This window comes from Leptodactylus fuscus, chromosome 1, assembly GCF_031893055.1.
Source record: "Leptodactylus fuscus isolate aLepFus1 chromosome 1, aLepFus1.hap2, whole genome shotgun sequence".
Classification (NCBI taxonomy): Eukaryota; Metazoa; Chordata; class Amphibia; order Anura; family Leptodactylidae; genus Leptodactylus; species Leptodactylus fuscus.
Window position 1 is genome coordinate 294,389,706 of NC_134265.1, and position 17,821 is coordinate 294,407,526.

At 39.9% G+C, this 17,821-nt stretch overlaps 1 protein-coding gene across 2 annotated transcripts in view; it reads left to right on the forward strand.

Annotated features, from left to right (window-relative positions):
* Window positions 1–17,821, forward strand: part of PALLD (palladin, cytoskeletal associated protein) — a 247,199-nt gene that overhangs the window by 166,926 nt on the left and 62,452 nt on the right. Inside the window, exon 1 of one of the 2 annotated variants that reach the window (XM_075258151.1) lies at window positions 5,406–5,510. The exons of the other annotated variant lie outside the window; for it this stretch is intronic. The gene's annotated coding sequence lies outside the window, so the exon portion shown is untranslated. Of the gene's footprint in view, window positions 1–5,405; window positions 5,511–17,821 lie in introns of those variants that run through there. 2 annotated transcript variants of the gene reach the window in all.

Here is a 17,821-nt window from a genome sequence, read left to right on the forward strand (position 1 = left end):
CATTTTGACCCCTTAAAAAAAATCCGAAACTGTGTTAAAAAATTATTTTTTGAAAAGTCGCCATATTCCGACAGCCGTAACTTTTTTATACATGCGTGTACGGGGATGTATAGGGCGTCTTTTTTTGAGGGACCGGGTGTACTTTGTAGTTCTACCATTTTCGGGAAATGTTATTGCTTTGATCACTTTTTATTCAAATTTTTAGCAGAATCAAAACAGTTAAAAAATGGCGGTCTGGCACTTTTGACCATTTTTCCCACTACGGCGTTTACCGAACAGGAAAAACATTTGTATAATTTTGTAGAGCGGGCGATTTAGGACGCGCGGATACCTAACATGTATGTGTTTCACAGTTTTTAACTACTTTTATATGTGTTCTAGGGAAAGGGGGGTGATTTGAATTTTTTATCCTTTTTATTTAGTGTTTTTATATTTTTTTTACTTTTTTAAACTTTTTTTTTGCATTTATTAGACCGCCTAGGGGTATTGACATGGGTGGGCAGTGTCGCGGATTGTCAGAGTGGTGGGGGTCGGCAAACATGGCTGCTTCGGAGCGTTAAAGAGCGCCTCCTGGAGAATCGTTAAGGTGAGGGGCAAAGTGGTAAAGTATATGTATATGTGATTATGTGGGGTTAGGGGCTTGGCTGTAGAGGGCAATATGAATTTTGTGGCTTGCTATGGTCCAAAGTGTGTGAGATTGCAGAGATGGTGGTGTGAGTTTGGGTTTTGTGGGGGTCCTGGCACAAACGTATGTGCGCTATCGTGATGAAAAGTAGCCTATTGTTTAATCGAGTGTAATGACTATGTTTGTGGAAAATTTCAGCCAAATCGGTGGAGCGGTTTTTCCGTGATTGAGGAACAAACATCCGAACATGCAAACATCCAAACACACAAACCCACAAACTCACAAACTTTCACATTTATAATATTAATAGGATATGATAGAGGAGAAAAGCCGAGCTCTGTGATATATAGGGTTATATGATAGAGAAGAGAAGCTGAGCTCTGTGATATGTAGGGTTATATGATAGAGGAGAGAAGCTGAGCTCTGTGATATATAGGGTTATATGATAGAGGAGAGAAGCTGAGCTCTGTGATATATAGGGTTATATGATAGAGGAGAGAAGCTGAGCTCTGTGATATATAGGGTTATATGATAGAGGAGAGAAGCTGAGCTCTGTGATATATAGGGTTATATGATAGAGGAGAGAGGCTGAGCTCTGTGATATATAGGGTTATATGATAGAGGAGAGCAGCTGAGCGCTGTGGTATATAGGGTTATATGCTAGAAGCAGAGAACCTGAGCTCTGTGATATATAGGGTTATATGATAGAGGAGAGAAGCTGAGCTCTGTGATATATAGGGTTATATGATAGAGGAGAGAAGCTGAGCTCTGTGATATATAGGGTTATATGATAGAGGAGAGAGGCTGAGCTCTGTGATATATAGGGTTATATGATAGAGGAGAGAAGCTGAGCGCTGTGGTATATAGGGTTATATGCTAGAAGCAGAGAAGCTGAGCTCTGTGATATATAGGGTTATATGATAGAGGAGAGAAGCTGAGCTCTGTGATCTATAGGGTTATATGCTAGAGGAGAGAGGCTGAGCACTGTGATATATAGGGTTATATGATAGAGGAGAAAAGCCGAGCTCTGTGATATGTAGGGTTATATGATAGAGGAGAGAAGCTGAGCTCTGTGATATATAGGGTTATATGATAGAGGAGAGAAGCTGAGCTCTGTGATATATAGGGTTATATGATAGAGGAGAGAAGCTGAGCTCTGTGATATATAGGGTTATATGATAGAGGAGAGAAGCTGAGCTTTGTGATATATAGGGTTATATGATAGAGGAGAGAAGCTGAGCTCTGTGATATATAGGGTTATATGATAGAGGAGAGAGGCTGAGCTCTGTGATATATAGGGTTATATGATAGAGGAGAGCAGCTGAGCGCTGTGGTATATAGGGTTATATGCTAGAAGCAGAGAACCTGAGCTCTGTGATATATAGGGTTATATGATAGAGGAGAGAAGCTGAGCTCTGTGATATATAGGGTTATAGGATAGAGGGAGAGAGCCTGAGCTCTGTGATATATAGGGTTATATGATAGAGGAGAGAAGCTGAGCACTGTGATATATAGGGTTATATGATAGAGGAGAGAAGCTGAGATCTGTGATATATAGGGTTATATGATAGAGGAGAGAAGCTGAGCACTGTGATATATAGGGTTATATGACAGAGGAGAGAGGCTGAGCTCTGTGATATATAGGGTTATATGATAGAGGAGAAAAGCTGAGCTCTGTGATATGTAGGGTTATATGATAGAGGAGAGAAGCTGAGCTCTGTGATATATAGGGTTATATGATAGAGGGAGACAGGATGAGCTCCGTAATATATAGGTTTATATAATTTGGAACAGGATTTGTGATTAACAATCAGAGTAACTCCTGGCAGGATACCTTGGAGAGATAGTGAGAGCCCTGCTCTTATCATATCCATATGTCAGAATAGAGAGCAGAATTGAGGTCCACTTTAAAGCATTTTGGGGACAGTCTTGTCTGTCAGTAGATCTCCTTCTATCAGTGTTGCCAAGAATACTGTACAGCTGGCGTTCTTAACTTTCACTGGAGTAACCTTGTAGGAGCATCATATATCAAAAGGATTCCAGCTCTTGAGTCTTCTTAAAACCAAAAAAAAAAAATCTATTTCTTCATTTCTGCAGATTGTATAAGTGACTGTTCCTGCCATTTTCACATAATTGAGATGTGGTTCTATATTACATGAATGGCCATTCCCTAATATTATCTTATGTTGCTTCCTTTAGCTGTGAGATTGTCCTGGTATTAACAGGCAGAGCTCTGGTTGTCTATATTTTGCTGTAGTCAGGAGGACTAACATGTGGAAATTCCCTGGGCCCCCCTGCTGTGTATGTGGAGTGCTCCTATGACTGATATCATCCTGTTAGTGACGTTCTAGTAGAGAATAGCTATTGAATGCCATAGTTCACCCTATACTAGTACTCCATTATAAACCATATCTCAGCTTAAAATCCCCTATAAAATCACCTGTAAATACAGTTGAGTGACATCACCAGCTGCGCCTGTACAACCCATATATTTACACTGTGTTGACATCCATTACAGGTTGCAGCACAGTCGTAGACCAGTCACACAAGGTCAGTTTTTTGTATCATTGGGTGGAATTTATTTTCTCCATCTTCTCTATTTTTTCTTGATGGGTGATAATGTGGTGCATTTTTGGTGCAGGGCCCTTTCTTGAGCCAAGCATACGCCACAACTGTCATGAGTTCCTAACTAGAAATGACTCTTAGTATTGTAGTTGTACCTTCAGCCATTCAAGGTCTTCATTAAGGCCGGAGTAGGAAATTCCCTCCAGTGTTTGTCAGCTAAAACCAGGATTGGATCTGAAACACACAAGATGTACACATTTTTCCATTATACTTTGTCTCTATGTTGGTTCTGCTTTTGGTTTTGACAAGCAAATATTGATGCAAAGTACTACTCAAATATTGGCTGTGCGAAAATGACCTTAGGGTTAGTTTATGAGTGTCTAGAGATCTGGCATAGTTTCCTGTGTGTGAAAAAATATTGATTTCAGCATTTTTCTGTAATTTTGACAAATTCAGCACCGTCCCCATTGGAGAGTATGGACAGTCACATTGTCATCAGTTGTGTCCAGCTCTGACATATGACAACTTTCTGGACTTGTTTGCTGCTGGTTATGCAGGAGATGTGGGTGAGGATTATCTCTATTGTCCTTCAATGGGTTAATCCTTGGCTTTTCCATGCATCATGCATGCTACTTATTTTTGCAGTGAATTTTATAATATTTTTTATTTACCTTACTTCAATAGCACCAACCTATTTCGCAGCTCTTTACAGATGTTGTCAATCACTGGGCTCACAATCTACATTTCCTATCAGTATATCTTTGGATTGTGAGGGGAAACCGGAGTACTAAAAATCTGACCCACAATATTACATTGTAAGACGATGGGGCTGGAGAAACTGTATTGGATTCAGGTTGTTGTCAGATTTGATGTTATATAGGTGAGGCTGGGCGTATATATACCAAGTGTCCCTCTTAAATAGTATCCCAAGTGTTCAAACTTATATAATATGTCAGAATTTCTTGCCTTTTGGACCTTAAAATGTCTATATTCAGATTATTTGTGCTAATATTTTCATTTAATTTAGGGTTTATTCTTATGATGCATCTTCATCAATTAAGCCATAAAACAGATCTGTCTAATGATGGATAACACTGCCCACTGGCTATAATGGGGTCCATTGGGTGTCTTCTTTTACCTAACCGGACTTTGCTGAACAAAAATGTTGTGCTTGCGGAACTTTTTTATCCAAGAATTTAGGTGAACTAGACTGTAAATGGAAAAGTAGGCTAGTTATATTTGTTATTTCTTAGCCTCAGTGAATGTACCTACTGTACAGTAGCTACACATTCCTGTGGTGCCACTGCAAAACAAACCAGGTTTCCTATTCAACATATGGCTATGTTTACACTTGTATTAAAGTGTTGTCAGATTTGTCATACAATGGATATTACTGGTTGATGATGGACGACGGTGAATTGTAATGGTGTCCTTTGAGTTCTGGTGTGGTTAGGCTACATATGTAGGCTTTGGCGTCTCTGTGTATAGCCTCTGGCGCAGAGTCTGGCAAAAAGTCCTGAAAGCCCAACTATTTTCAACCGGTGATGTCTGTGAAAAAATATATATTATATAAATTATAGTCAATGGGCTTGCTTGAGATCCGCTGCTGTCCATCATCAGATGGACCACTTCTCCATTCTTTTGGTACGTCACAGGACCAGAAGAATGGAGACAACAAAGCAGATGTGAATGTAGCCCTGCCATCATCTTCATTACATCCAGTCCTGTATCAACCTGTGACAAAGTACCTAATGCAGATGTGAACACTGCCAAGACATTTTCCACTATTTCTTTGCTCTGTTGGCTTTTGGGGCGCCTCCGTGTGAACTATAACGGGAGTATATTGGTTGTCACCCAGTTTTCACACGCCAGATACCTAAGAAATAACTGGAATTGTTACTTTTTACAGCAGAAGCGGCGGAATCAGGAATGTAGAGGAGAGTCTACAGTATAGTTAGAAGAAGATCTAGACAGATTTATTCAGGCAACCCCTCATTGCCTCCTAGACTGGCAGACAATGGCAGTCGTCCTCTTCCAGGACCGCCACATGCAGCAGTGTTGTATAGAAAGCAGCAGCAGTCCTGTGAGCCGGCCGGCCATGTAATGGAGCTGCCCTCAGACAGCTCTACAGCTACGCCTTCTTGTTACACACAGGCAGGAATCCCGCTCAGGGGGAGGAGGACTCTTATTGTGAAAGTGCAGCTGGACACAGGGCTCCTTTCTGAAGAATCACTGAGTCATGAAGTTGCTTCTCCAGCTCCTCAGTGACTGAGCGGCTCTGTACTTACCTGCTGGAGGAGCTCTGCTGGACATAGCTGAGGTAAGGGCATCTCCTGGCCACACTCCTCACACCGCCTGGACTTCTTCTACTCATCTCTCTCTAGTACTATGTGTATATAGTGTACATACTTTATACTAATGCTAAGTGTATATATAGTATAGTCTAATGACTGATGTACTGTATATATTGTGTACATAAAGTGTATGTAAAGTGTGTGCGCATATATATATATATATATATATATATATATATATAGAAAATGGATTGGCATCCTGTAATACTTTTTTCTTCCTTAAGAGGCGCTGCTTATAATACAACCATATAAACCATGTTATCCTCAGAGATAACCGCTGATGGTGGAGCCACCAAGATACCATCAGTTACCAGTGTGATCCGATTGTTTCAGTCCAATTCATATCTACTCTAAGTTTCACACCTGCCCAAAAATGACAATCCATCCTTATATCTGGTTACTAATGAACTCTAGAATCTAAAATATTAAGTTGTAACTCTATGATATCATGTAAATATCAGCCATTATATATGTCTTGTACATAGGTTCTGTATAACACTGACAACTTGTGCTGCCTCTGACAATGGTCATGATACATTGTGACAGCTGGAAATGTAGTGAGCATGCCACGGGCTTAGAAATGTGAGATGTAGCCGGTAGTAGACATTCACAAAGACTGACATTTCCAATCCACACAGTAAGGAATCTATATTGGTGTGGATGTGATAAGTATGACACAGTATATGGTGCACGGCAAATGGTCAGAATTACACTGGCTGTTTTTCTTAGGTATAGGTGTGATTAGACTGGCATGGTATTTGGTACCCGGATCTTCTACTTTTACTTGTTAATGGTCAGATGTACACTGCCTGGTTCACTTAGGTGAAGATGTGATAAGACTGGCACAGACTCTGGTGCTCTATTCCTCCCCCATTGCTGGTTAATAAGTGGTCAGATGGACACTGCCTGGTTCGCGTAGGTGTGATAAGACTGGCACAGATTCCGGTGGCCGGCTTTGCCCCCATTGCTGGTTAATAAGTGGTCAGATGTACACTGCCTGGTTCACTTAGGCGTAGGTGTGATAAGACTGGCACATATTCTGGTGACTAGCTTTGCCCACGTTACTGGTGAATAAGTGGTCAGATGTACACTGCCTGGTTTTCTTAGGTGTAGGTGTGATAAGACTGGCACAGACTCTGGTGCCCTATTCCTTCCCCATTGCTGGTTAATAAGTGGTCAGATGCACACTGCCTGGTTCACTTAGGTAAAGCAGAACAGTCCAGGGCAGCTCAGGTTCACGCTGTGGCTGTGAACATTTCTTTGAAATTGGGATTCGCAGACAAAAATCCTGCAAAGTTTCCTGGCAGAAGGAATGTATTTTTAAGGAACGCTGGGAAGGAAAATGAAAGAGACGGCCTTCTAATGATGTGTTTACAGAAACTTGGAGAGAAGACTTGAAGGGTTGGATTTTGGAAGGAGACCAGCATGTGCTGAGGCGGCATACTAAACGGGGGCTTATACCTGGTCTGTGACTTTCAGGGATACAGTCTTTGTACAGAAGGAGAATGATTAATGTGCAGAATTTCTGCATTTCTTAAAGAAACAGGAGGATTGAAGAATGAATTGTAAGATGTAGGTTCATTCATCTCAGATCATCCTTGAGGAGCAAGTGGCAGTGCCTTAATTTGATGCTGTCACAGTGGTGATTACTTAAGTATTAAGATCCAGGACTGTAGGAATTTGCAATTATAAAGCCTGTATTCTGTAGTCCATTGTCAGACAGCAAAAATGAGTGCAGTCTGCTGAAAGTTTGCAGGGCAGAGTAGGGAACTCCACCATCTTATTCCATTACAGTAAGGATCTCAACTGCTGGAACGAGCTCATAAACCAGGCCCTACATGTTAATGGGGCAGAGATCACGAGAGGCCTCCCCTGAAATAAATGGGCCTTATAGAAATCTATGGAGAAGAGGACCTGTACATGTACCCCCATTTTCTTTGGAAATACGGATGTGTTCTGGGTATTGTTGAGCTCCCAGTTTCCAGACACTTGACAATATTTCTGCTGTGAATGTAATATAAAATCCACATTTCTTAGTTCCAGATATTACTGCTGATTTAGATGCATACATTTCCAAATTTGCATTGCAATGGAAACATTAAAAAATCCATGATAGAGATTAGATAGAATTTTGCAGCATGCTCTCAGATTCATGCAGTCTTTGAGAAAATCCAGGGAGTTGTACAGGGAAATCTATTAATTCCTCCTATACCAGTTTCTAGTGTAACAAAAAAAAGTCAGAAATTTTTATATATGTCTGTTTTCGTACAAAATTTTGAAAGGTGATGGCCTTGGCAGAGGTGGTTTGGCCATTACGCCTGACACATTTACAATTACGTATGCCAGAAAACAGATGTAAATGTCTTAATAATTGCCCCCATAGTCTCTTAACATCTGTGAAGTTACAGGTTGTATATTCAGCCATAAAATATCATTTATTGAGCTTAGTATCAAACACTAGTCCAGACTTATCTTAATGGAATTATAAACATCTCGAAAGAGAAGGGGCTAGGAAATGGATTTCAGATGTGGTCGAAATAAAGTCTCTTTGAAGGTGTCCGTACATGATGTGGAGGAGCTGTGGTAATTTAGTACATAGGTTATAAAGTTTATCAGATTCAACATATTGAGCTAATGTGTTGATCCAGAGTAAGTAGAAACAACCCCATTAGGCAGATGCCAATAAACCTAATATTAGGGGGTTTATTACTTTCCAATTCTAATATGAAAATCATAATAAATCCCTGGATCTAAAACCAATATTGACTAATATCCAACTACTGCTTCCAGACCATCAGATAGTATGAGTAATGCACTTAATAATACACTGCCCATGCCAGCTGGTTTGGGCAATGATGGTCAATTATTTTTTTCCTTAACCTCAGATATGTTCTTCTGCTTTTCACAAAGTAGGTTTCACACTTTCTTGTAGTTACTTCTTTGGGTTTCACATATTGCATGATGTAATAAACCCAAATACATTATAGTTGCATGGATGCATCTACATTTAGACCTGTTATGTAGCAAGATGTTGTAATATGAAGGCTATGATCTATCTGATCATTGACCTCTTAGTTGCATTACTCTCAGTAGGTCCCAGATCCTTATGTAGTCTAGGGATCCCTATACTTTAGAAAAGACTGATCGCTTTCTCTAGAGGTAATTGACAATCAGTGTAGGATTGTGTCTGACAAGATGGCCTCTTTACTAGACCTCTACCAAGAGATATGCAAAACCTACTTTCAAGTTGAGTTTTGTTATTTTAATGCATTTTTCTAGCCTTCCAAAGTGATGGAACCCCTTACAGAGGCTCATATGTGAACAGTGTCAAAAAGTGGCCATAAACCTTAAATACTGTAGCTATTCCTCTCGTTGCCCCCATACACACACTTGGTTTGGTCAAGCATGCATGTTTTCTGAATTGGTCGAGGGGAGTAACCTACTACAATAGCCGCAGCTCTTCTCACCTAAGAACAAGAGATGATATTGGAGAAAAAAAGGTTTGGGTACGTTGAATTTGCCCTTTTATCCTCCAACATCCTCTATAACCTGATATACACATACGCATTGGGGTTCAGTTAATAGTAATATAATGTATATGAACACCTTAACCTCCAGAAATGTATATATCATTAATAGGGCCTGTCTAATATTGCTCCTCTGACAAGTTCTGGTCTTTAATATTAGTCCTTTAGGTTTAGTGCTCATCAATAGAGCTAAACAAGCACCTTAGAAGAACAGAAGAAAGTCTAGTCTTCTAAAGTTACTTCTCATGTATCTCAGCAGGCATGTGAGGGACACTGCTACTCCAGGTGAATAGAGGAAGGCTATGTTAGGGTGTCGTTCAGATTATATACTCAGTGTACCTTATGTCATTTTATTATTTTTATCCTTGTTACTGTTAATCCTTGTGGCTGAAGAGCGTTCTGGATGATCCAGATGGCTGCAGACTTCTCTGTCTGCTTTCTAATGCCTTGGACATGAATAAGCATGCCGCTACAATGACATTGTTCTTGTAACTCACCATCCAGCTGTTTCTTGCTCTAGACACATTTCGTAGATAAGCCCATAGGGTGCCAGACTATTAGTTTTTGTTTTGTTGGTCTATACTGTTCCACTCTTCAGATGTTGTATTATGGAGGTAGACACAGCCTGTGAATCATATAGTGTGCAGGCAACACAGACAATCCTGGGACACAAAACTGATGACATAAGGATGGTGTGTGTAGTGTGGTGACTCACGCTCTGTCCAGACTATCACATTTTACAGATTAGCCTCCACTTGTTTAGCCAGATCATTGCATGGCTCCTATGTCATCGTGCTGTTTGTCACCACCATGCCAGACTCATAAATAAGCTTGTCATTTTTCTTGGAAAGCATACTGTTTCTGTTTAACAGGCAGTTTATGTATAAGACAATGCACCTGCTTATAACAAGCACCGCACTTCTTATACCAGCAAGTCTTCCACAACTCCATACAACCTCTGAGTTAGATAGAGATTTAATACAGCACCTGAAGACTACTACTGAAAGACATATGAAGTCTTTTCTGTTGGATTCATATGGAAACATATGCGTCATCAGAAGAATACTACTAGAACAGAATTATATTGTTATACGTGCTATATATGGAATACCATATGGCAGCACAAGAAGTCCCAATGATTCCATACCACAGACCTATATGGACTTCATTTGCCTCTATACAGCTTCTTTCTCAAAGTTCTGTTGTATACATAAGGCCTTAGGCCAGGTCCACACATGGTGGATGTCACCACAAATCAACAGCGATATTGAGAAGAAGTCTGACCCTTCATGGATAGAATCTATACTATACAGAGTTGGAGCTGGATGTAGCATATTCAGTCTGATATACAGTATGTCCTCTTCCGACCATCATGGTCATTTGTGAACCCATTTTAGACCCTTTTATTTATATGGCCCCATACACATGACAAGGATGATCAGGTGATGGTGAGGATAGACCGCCAAAACTGAAATGTATTGCCTGTAGAAAGCATAGACAAGACATGGATGCAATCCATATGTTATCCATTCTGAGGTTTTGGCTTTTTTTTTACAAACCCATATATGCACACAATCGTGTGCAGGACGCTATACTGTGTATCAGACTGACTGAATGCTACACCACAACTCTGTACAGTATAGATCCTAACCATGAAGAATCAGACGTCTTCATGACCCACACACGAATCTGTGACCATCATGGTTGAGTGTACGGGGAAATGAAAGGGTCCATGTGCTATCTGTTAAAAATGAATAGGGCACGGACCAAAACATAAAATTGTGTGCATGCTTCAGGAATACAAGCAAATAAAAAAGTCTAGGAATTGCCTTGTCCCAGAAATGCTCTCAGTCCCTTGTGACTAAATCATCAGTCAGCATAAGACATTTCATCACTTATTTAATGCAAGTGTTAATGATATTTATCAATCCCTTCAATAGACACAACACAGCAGAGGAGGTTATTGTGTATATGACAACGCAGGAAAGTGACTTTGTCCTATTGTGTAGGGTCACTGCACAGATATTTGTGTGACATTCCAAGACTCTGACTGGATTTGACATATCCTGCACTTTTTCTTAGTCATGTGATTTATTATATAACATATTACACAGTGCTGTACATCTCCTACTAGGGGATAAAACATGGAAAAACAGGGTCAGATATGATAGAGGGAGAGAAACTGAGTTCTGTGATATATAGGATTATATGATAGAGGGAGAGAAGCTGAGCTCTGTGATATATAGGGTTATATGATAGAGGGAGAGAAGCTGAGCCCTGTGATATATAGGGTTATATGATAGAGGGAGAGAAGCTGAGCTCTGTGATATGTAGGGTTATATGATAGAGGAGAGAAGCTGAACTCTGTGATATATAGGGTTATATGATAGAGGATAGAAGCTGAGCTCTGTGATATATAGGGTTATATGATAGAGGAGAGAAGCTGAACTCTATGATATATAGGGTTATATGATAGAGGAGAGAAGCTGAACTCTGTGATATATAGGGTTATATGATAGAGGATAGAAGTTGAGTTCTGTGATATATAGGGTTATATGACAGAGGAGAGAAGCTGAGCTCTGTGATATATAGGGTTATATGATAGAGGAGAGAAGAGGAGCTCTGTGATATATAGGGTTATATGATAGAGGAGAGAAGATGAGCTCTGTGATATATAGGGTTATATGATAGGTGGAGAGAAGCTGAGCTATGTGATATATAGTGTTATATGATAGGTGGAGAGAAGCTGAGCTCTGTGATATATAGGTTTATATGATAGGTGGAGAGAAGCTGAGCTCTGTGATATATAGGGTTATATAACAGAAAGAGAACTTGGGCTCTTTATAATATAGCTTTATATGATAGAGAGAACCTGAGCTTTGTAATATATAGGTTTTTATAATGGAGAGAGAGAAGCTGAGCTCTGTGATATATAGGGTTATATGATAGAGGAGAGAAACTGAGCTCTGTATATCTCAGATATCACTGTATATCACAGAGCTCAGCCTCTCTCCCTCTATCATATAACCCTATATATCACAGAGCTCAGCCTCTCTCCTCTGTCATATAACCCTATATATCACATAGCTCAGCTTCTCTCTCTCCATTATAAATACCTCTCCACCTATCACATGAACCTATATATCACTACGCTCTGGTTCTGCCCCTTTGTCATATCCTGCTGTCAGATATGGCAGCAGAAATCACATGACAGGTTTACTTTACGTGCCAGAATCTCTAGTTTGGAAGTCATCTGTGTATTCCTATGGACTATGTTAGAAGAGATAGGATAGATTTTCTTATGTAACCTAATTTGATTTGGGTTTTCTGTCCCTTTAAGCCTTCTTCATATTTGACAGCTTCTAGCAGGGATATTGTTCCACGGACACTATTGACATTTCTGCGGCATGCACAGCTACCTTTTATGGCTCTAACATAAAAGTGATTTGCTCAGCTTTGTGCCCTTTTAAAGCTACTCTGCTCCATGTACAAGATTTCTTGCTTTATTTTGGCTTGATCAAGTTACAGCAAGAGACACTTGACAGTCCTCATTGACAATACAGTCTTCTTCTTAGCCCAAGGGCACCATCAAGAACGCATTGCTGTCTATGAGCTGTACTTTCCTTCTTCTCTGAGAGCTGGGTGAAAAACCCTGTGGGAACTGTATTGTCACCTAGAACTGTAGTGTCACCCAGGGCTCGTAGAAACATGACAAATAACTAGTTGTGTAGAGCCGCAGCATTCACCAATCTATACATAGCTATGTTTCATGCTCAACAGAACGTCAGGCACCAGTTCCAATCCATCCATTGTCCTGGAAGAAAAATTGCCCTAGCTATTCAACATAGTTTCTACATATATGAGCTCTGTTAGTATGTAATTTTGGATACACTGGAGTTATGTGTTACAAGGACTTTCTGACCTATACTTGTATATATACCTATATGCCACGGTATAAGCCTAGAATGGAAGACATTCACACCATTGAAAAAAAAAAAATCCTATATACACCACAAAGAGTGAAACTTCCTATACAGCGAAAAAAAGATACGCTAACGCATACTGTACTGTATGGCACAGGGACACCTACTGTAAGCTGAGTCCATGTAGGCCTGTGCTGGTATACTTATGGGAATACTCAAGCCAACAACGATATATGAATATAGACTGATTTAGAATTAAAGGGAGGTTTCCTGCCACAGCAACATATCCACAGAATAGGTAGTAGTTTGTAGATTGTTGTGGGTCCAACTGCTGGGACCCCCACCGATCATGAGAAAGGGGCGTTTGGCTCCCCAGGAAATAAAGGGGTGCACAATTCAGACTAGTGAACAAAAAAAAGACAAACCCTTTTGTGATTGGGGATAGCTGTTTTGGGGACAGCTGTCTATAGTGGTCCCTTTGAAATAAATGGAGTGGAGGCATGCTTTTCTGACCACCACTCCATTCAGACAGGGGAGAAAATCAATAGTTACAATGGTGGGAATACTCCTTTAACAGATAGCATGGCTGTTTAGATCTCTTCTCCCTTAAAAATAATGCTACTATGGTAGAACACTACTGTAATATGGTGTGTAATAGGGTTTACCACAAGTCTATTTTTTCTGTTGGCTTCATTGATATCCATTGAATCCATCAGAAAAAAAAACCTTCCACGTAACGCTGTAGGAAATCTTTGGCATGCATAGGTTCAATAGAGTCCCGTAGCCGTCCCCATATTACTTAGAGGTCATACTGACCGTGTGCATGAGGCCTTGGTCGTCTCTTTGTACAGCCTTGTTTAAAAACCTGGTTACTTCACCTTAAAAAATCACGGCATTGTAGAATAAAAATGCAAAAATAATTGCCGGGGCTTACCACATCATTTATATACCATAGACAGTCATGAAATAGACTTGGGTAGACGCTCCGCTTTCCTTTGTGTAAAGAGTAGAAGATTACAAGGCATAATTACTGGCATATGTAAGTATAAAGCAATATTGTATGTCATTATACAGTGCTACATACCTGTGGTTGTTACCAAAGAGAAAGAAAAGGAATGATCCCTTAATCCTGCCGTAACAGTACATCCTAGCTGTTACCTCAGGTGGCCTTGTTTGGTGTGTGCACAACCCTCATGTGGTTCTTGAGGCTTCTCAGCTAGGATTTTATGCCATTATCACATTGTAATGACAGATTGGTGACCATTTGTTATTCTGACATAAAGCAGCAAGGCCTATTTATTCTGTGAAGAACGCTGCTTTGTAACCGAGACTGCTGGGGTCTTTTAAGTCCCATTGTGTTCTACAGCTAAGATATAAAATATGGAATGTGAGAGAAACTGTTACTGTTGTTATCACTAATTTTTCATTGCTATGAATGATCGTCACTTTATATTCAAGTCTTTTCTCCAATGACATTAGATTAGAGTTTGTGCCATCAAAATCCATAAGCTGATTCTTCTGACTTTGGGAAGCCGGGTGGCTCAATGGCTAGTACTGTTGTCTTGCAGCGCTGAAGTCTTGGATTTGGATCCAGCCAAGGGCAACATCTGTATAGAATTTGTTTGCTCTCCATATGATTGCATGGGTTTCCTCCTACACTCCAAAGACATACTTAGTAAGACGTCTTGTGACAGAGTGCTATGACAAGATCTAGAAAGCGTTTTGGAATATGTTAGCGCTATGTAAGGAAATTTAAATTTCTTTTTGACAACCAAATGCTCCTTAACAGATTGTGCAACCCTGATATAGAAAATACTATATATGTTAATCAAAGCTGATGTATTATTGAGAATGTTGTGAATGAAGCTAATATATTATTGAAAGTATTGCGAATAAAATGGTGTACTATTGAGTGGGTTTCGAATAAAGTGGTATATTATTGAGAGTGTTGCGAATGAAGCTGGTGTACTATTGAGAGAGTTGGGAAGATATTGGTGTATTATTGAGAGGATTGTGAATGAAGCTGGTGAATTATTGAGAGTGTTGGGAATGAAGCTGGTGTATTATGGAGAGTGTTGGGAATGAAGCTGGTGTATTATTGAGAGTGTTGGGAATGAAGCTGGTGTATTAGTGAGAGAGTTAGGAATGAAGCTGGTGTATTACTAAGAGTGTTGCGAATGAAGCTGGTGTATTATGGAGAGTGTTGGGAATGAAGCTGGTGTATTATTGAGAATGGTGGGAAGATACTGGTATATTATTGAGAGTACTGTGAAGACACTGATGTACTACTGAGAGTGTTGGGGAGACACTGGTGTATTCTTGAGAGTGCTGTGAAGACACTGGTGTATTATTGAGAGTGTTGCAATAAAGCGTTGTTTGTTACTCTTTGGAGAATTAGTTGACTGATAACAACTATCTGAAAATATTAATGACTTTCTTCGCTTGGAACAAATTTAGAAAAACAAGGGTGAGGTAATAATGCAATTAATATTAGCATCAGGACCAGTTATGTCATGGAAACCTTGAGGGCGTGAGTATTTATTCACCACCGCGCCCTTTGTGTTTGTTCATTTTGTGAATTAGAGAAATCTTACTCAGATTAAATGTAATTGTTTCTTTTGTTATAGTTGATGTCAGAATTTTTCTAGACTCATTTCAGGAAAATCATCCGATAGGCTTTAACTTGTTTGACAAGCTCGTCCTGCTTATATTTTAATAACCAAATAGTAGATGATATTAATGTTGCTTTTCGTTTATTTATCAAGTACAAAATATATCACCAGGTAACATAGATGTTTCAATTAGGATATTTTTGTTACAGTTATAGCCCTTGTGGCTAATGTGGGGCCCATGGAAAGGGGGGATTCACTTGCTTATAGAGATGAGTACCACATAAGAAGAAAGATAACCATACACAGCAGAAATACATTGAACAGCCATTGAACAAACAACCGATTGGCGAACAATTCATTTTAGACACACAACCATATACATTTGAGTCCATATTGTCTGTTACATTCATTCAGACTGACAATATATGTTGAGTGACACCAATGAAAGGGGGACTATATGGCGCTAATCTTTCAAGGGCAGTTTGTTCCTCTAGGAAACATCTTTCATTTGTCCAACTTTAAAGAAAAGCTTCCTCTCCAGCCATTGATGTGTCACCAGTCAGCTGATGAATATACAATATGGCTGCATTTGTCCATTTACATTAGCCTTAGTCTACTGCATATGGACATCTCAAGTGCCTTACCCTTGGACCCTAAAACCAGTGGGGCAGAGTGGTAAGAGTTGGGTCTTCATGTCTGTAAGTCAATGCCAGACATGAAGACCCAACTCTTACCACTCTGCCCCACTGGTTTTAGGGTCCAAGGGTAAGGCACTTGAGATGTCCATATACAGTAGATGCCATTAACAACAATAGCAGAAGCCACTCAGATGGCATTGACTTACAGACATGAAGACCCAACTCTTACCACTCTGCCCCACTGGTTTTAGGGTCCCATTGGTTTTGTATCTGGTTGGTAATATCCTCATAAGGTTCTTTTATTCTGTCCTATAAAATGACACATGTAAAATTAATATTAGTATTCATTCTACGTCCACAATCTTGTATGATACAAGCGGGGAGGGTTGGGACAGATCGCAAAGTTTATTCATCGAGCGCTTCTAAATATTTTCTCCAAGAAAACAATGCAGCCGGTGCATAATTCATAGCTGAAGATTTGGAAATGAGCCTGTATTGAATATTTCTAATATTTAATAGAGGATTAATCTTTTCATTACATGTAATGTGATCCTGGCACTAGTATCTGGCCTTTCTTGCAACACATGTTACTTGGTAGAGTTCATCCCTTAAAAGGCAAAAAAGGAAAGTAAAAATAAATGGGAGTTTTGCAAAGAAGATATTTAAGTAATGACCCATCATTATCTGTCATTAAAGCTGCATCTTAAGACTTCCTGCTCTTCAGTTGTGTGGTTTTCCTTGGCCTTTCGTCCACGGATAATGTTAGCAAAGGCTTGGAGAGTGAAGTGGGGCTATCATTTTCACAGAGAGAGGCGTTCTGTACGTGTTTCGGAGTTCACTAGCCTGCTGCGGGGCATCCTGATTTTGGGAAGAGCTGCTGACTCTAAGCTGTAAAATTCCCATCTGTTGATGTCAGCCTTATCTTTGGCTATGGTCATTTTCCCCTGAAATGTCTAATTATGGATACTTTATAAACTGTTTTTGTGAAAGAAGTGCTGGGTGAAATATGAAATGGAGCAGATCCTGCACAGAACTGTCAACTTCCCTCCTCTGAATTGGATTAGTGGAGCTGACAGCTTGTAGGTCATATCCCGATTACTGTTTGCATTGGATAGAATATGTATCCAATAAACTTTACTGGTATATTCATTTCTCTGCGGTATATACTGAACATCTGGTGCATCAACAGAATACCATTAGAATCTGTGTTTCTTTAAAATCGGACCTGTCATCTTTCATGAATTGTCTGTTTTAATATTTGCATTCCCCATGAAATATTAATTCTGGAACATCTTTTCTTATAACTTTGCATTGTGCCGTTCCTCTGTATATTCTGCCGTAGAACTGAGAGTTGGGCACTGCCATTCCTCTTGTCCCTACCCATTCTGGCATTGTTAGCAATGGGCAAACATTGTCGCGGTGTGCAGGGACATACCCCTGAGGGCGGGTTCACATTTGGGCCCCGATCTCCGCTTTCAGTTTCTGCAGACAGGAGACGGAAACCCAGCAGACAGTGTCCGCCCGTGAGTGCCTGTGAGTGTTTTATAGTCTCCGCATCAATACCGTTTTTTTTAACC